The sequence below is a fragment of the Gossypium arboreum genome, chromosome 10 (genome assembly GCF_025698485.1).
Source record: "Gossypium arboreum isolate Shixiya-1 chromosome 10, ASM2569848v2, whole genome shotgun sequence".
NCBI lineage: Eukaryota > Viridiplantae > Streptophyta > Magnoliopsida > Malvales > Malvaceae > Gossypium > Gossypium arboreum.
The window spans coordinates 49,762,933-49,766,829 of record NC_069079.1 but is presented as its reverse complement, the minus strand read 5'-3'; the positions used below and the strand labels follow the sequence as shown (position 1 = coordinate 49,766,829).

The following is a 3,897-nucleotide window of genomic DNA, read 5'->3' as shown; positions in this document are numbered from 1 at the left end:
TATTTACCCCCAAAATTGACAGAACAAAAGGAAAGAGAGATCGGCCTAGAGAAGTTGGAAGAAGTAGTGGCATTCAATCAAGATGGGACCAATTGAGGGAGAAAGAGAGGAGATGTAAATGATCAAAGAGGGAGTCAATTGAGAGCAAGGGAAAAGAAAGAGAGAATTGATCAACAAGCATGGTTAGAAACCGAAAGAGTTTGTGAGAGGGAAGACAAGGATATTCAGCCAACGAGAAACCGATTGGGAAAGGGAATAAAAGGAAAGAAAATCGGTGGCTAGAGGATAAAAGGGGAGAGAAAGAATGGAAACAAACATGAACCGAAAGGTACACGAAAAACAACAACAATACATGGCTTCAGAAACACAGAGTGAAAGGGACCAAAAATTTGACAAAAACCTAAAAATAGAGAGAAGACTACCCTACTCAAGGCCGAATTCCTGAGTGGTCAAAGAACCTATTCAGTTACAACTCCTCCACATTCAAATTTGTTAACCTGGAGGATGTTGTGGTCTTTGACTTCCTTAACCACCCCACGAGAAATTGGTATGGTTCATCCAGCCTGCATTATAAGTGTTACTATACGGGTTACTTTGAGGTCTAAAATTATTACCCATATAGTGGACTTATTCCTCCTCGGTGCTAGAGTTGAAGGATGGATAATCTGTGTTGTGTACTCCTCCTCCGTTTGAATCACACCTCAACACTGGATGTACCTGAGTAAAACACACAAACTATCAATCTTTTTATTTAAAAGTTCTACCTGGTTGGATAGCATAGTGACCACGTCGAGGTTGAAAATACCAGCTGCTTTTGCCGACTTCATTCTCATGACTTGCCACTGATAATTATTCAGTGACATTTCTTCAATAAATTCATAAGCCTCTTTAGGTGTTTTGTTGTTTAAAGTTTCGTCAGCAACTGCATCGATCAGTTGCCTTATTGAGGGGTTCACACCGTTGTAAAAAGTCTAGACCTGCAGCCATAGAGGTAACCCATGGTCAGGGTACCGTCTCAATAAGTCCTTGTATCTCTCTCATGTGTCATAAATAGTTTCTAAATCCATCTATACAAAAGAAGAGATATCATTCCTCAATTTAGCCGTTTTAGTCGGCGGAAAATATTTAAGTAAAAATTTTTCGGTCATTTGCTCCCAAGTGGTGATTAACCCTTGTGGTAATGAGTTTAACCACTGTTTAGCCTTATTTCTCAATGAAAAGGGAAACAACCGAAGGCGAATGGTATCGTCAGAAACGCCATTTATTTTGAAAGTATCGTAGAACTCTAAGAAATTGACCAAATGAGTATTTGGGTCTTCATCCTACAAACCATCAAACTGAACAAACTATTGAATCATTTGTATAGTGTTAGGTTTCAGTTCAAAATTATTTACAGCAATTATAGGTCTACAATACCCGATTCAGCCCCCGTTAAATTAGGCTTAGCATAGTCATACATAGTACGAGGAGCAGGATTCTGATTCACTAGATTTGCGGCAACCACAAGAGGCAGCAGATTATTTTGATTTTCAGCCATCTCCTCAGTTGTAATATGGATATCGTCCTCTCGCTCTTCCTTTATGTATTGTAGACTTCACCTTATTTCTCTTCAGTTCGTACGAGCTGTGCTCTTGATCTCACTGACAAAAAGCAACGATCCTAACGGGTTTCTCCTAGTCATAAACTAGAGACACTTGCCAGAAGCAATTAAAAAGAAAAATTTAGAAAAGAAAAATTAATCTTAAAAACAAAAAATAAATTGCAATAAAAATAAAAAAAATGACTAAAGTAATAAAAATTAAGCATTCCTAATATCTTAGTCCCCCGGCAACTGATTGCAATTTTGTGTGACAGGTTTTAAATATTTATAAAAAATCATTCTTGAAAGTAACTATTATCACGATGTAGGCAAGTGATCGCGTTTCTCGTGACAGGTAAGTTTTAAATATTTATAATTAATCATTTTTGAAACTAACTATTATCTCGATGTAGGAAAGTGTACCTATCGACAGTAGTATAGTTTTAACAAGACCAGATTGTCGAACCCAAAGGAACTAAAAGTACTAGTAATGACCGTCTTTTTATTATCTAGCCTAAGAATAATGGAGTTTGTTTTAACTAACTAATTAACTAATCTAAGAATTCATAGAAAGTAGAATTGGGGAATTACTTTTGGAAAAACGATTGAATTAAAACAATACATAAGGAAAAATCCACCTAGACTTTACTTGTTATTCTGGCTCTGAATCAGACGATTTATTCATTTAACTTGTTCCGTAGAGATCACTAAGTTATGTTATTATACCTATTCAAGACTAATAACGTCTAATTCCTAGATTGAATAATTGATACTTTTCTCTAATTAACACCCTAGGGTTGCATTAACTCGATCTATGGATCCCCTTATTAGGTTTCACCCTAATCCGAAAAAATCTTGTCACCCTATCTCTAGGCGCGCAATCAACTCCGCTTAATTATGACAAATGTACTCTTAGACAGGGTCTATTCCTCCCCTGAATAAGAGCTTATCTTGAATCAGTATCCTGGGATATCAAAAAAAGAATTAAGAACAAGTTAAATATTTATCATACAATTCAGAAAATAATAACAAGATTCGTCTTAGGCTTCATCCCCCTTAGGTATTTAGCGGATTTTGTTCATAACTAAAAAGAAAAACATCTCATAAGAATAACTAATACAAAACATAAAGAAAACCGAAAACTCTTGAAGGGAAATTGAGGGGAGATCTTCAGTCTTGATGATGAATCCTGTAACACCCCTAACCAAATCCGATCGCCGAATTTAGGCTAAGAGGTATTACCAAGCTAAACATTAAATTTCTCATTCACATTATCAATCAACAAAAACAGAGATTGAACTGAATACATATTGATTTTTAAGTTATAAATGCCATTTTCATATGGCCAAAATATTTGATTACAAAACATAGTTATCAAATATCTAACCTATACATGCCACATCTAGACCAAAATATAGTTGTACCAAAAAGGTCGATAGTATGATGAACTGCTGACGATCTCCGAGTCGGTGGCCAAAATCAACAATCTATAAAACAGAGAAATAAGGAACCGAGTAAGCTTTCGAGGCTTAGTAAGTTTTGAGTATTACGAACAATTAAAACTTATCATTTACATCAAACATTAAGTATCACAAAACTCATATTCAAATTATAATTCACTTGGCTGAATATACTCGAGTTCACTAATTATAATGCCAATTGGCCGAATATATATATATACACATACACGTCCCGAAATCTTCAGCACATACTTCACTCTACTATATGACTCTTACAATTAATTTAAGTTACATAATTCCATATAATGATAGACATTGACCGAATAGGTCATTCTATTATTCGTAGACACAATAATCATCCACACATATATATTGTTCTTTGATACTAATAATTCACTTTAAAATCAATTCACATATGAGTACATAATACGTACCTGGCCATCATAATGTATCATACAAAATTAATAGTAGTTTACCACGAACATTCAAATTCATAATCTTACTTGAATCACTGGCGTTGAGCCTGTTAGGTTTTAAAACCCGAGTTTAGTCACTAGCACAAAGCCTTCGAGACTTTAAACCCGGATATATTTCCAGCATATAGCCCACGGACCTTAAGTTCAGAAATAATTCCAGCATATAGCCTGCGGGTATTTAAACCCGGATATAATTCCAGCACATAGCCTGCGGACCTTAAGTCCGAATATAATTCCAGATATCATGCATATTTAGTCATATTTTAACACATATCATTCAACCTATCACTTTAGTAGTCATTTACTACATTCGGATATAAACTCAATATGCACACCATCATTTACATTTCGGCTCAAGAGTCATACATAAATATCACATATT

The 3,897-nt window shown here is 35.1% G+C and overlaps 1 non-coding gene across 1 annotated transcript; it reads left to right on the top strand.

The window, feature by feature from the left end:
• The first annotated feature begins 993 nt into the window (after positions 1-993).
• Positions 994-1,100, top strand: LOC128283136 (small nucleolar RNA R71). Its single transcript, XR_008273477.1, has one exon. It is a non-coding gene; the product is annotated as a small nucleolar RNA R71 (small nucleolar RNA).
• Positions 1,101-3,897: the final 2,797 nt, after the last annotated feature.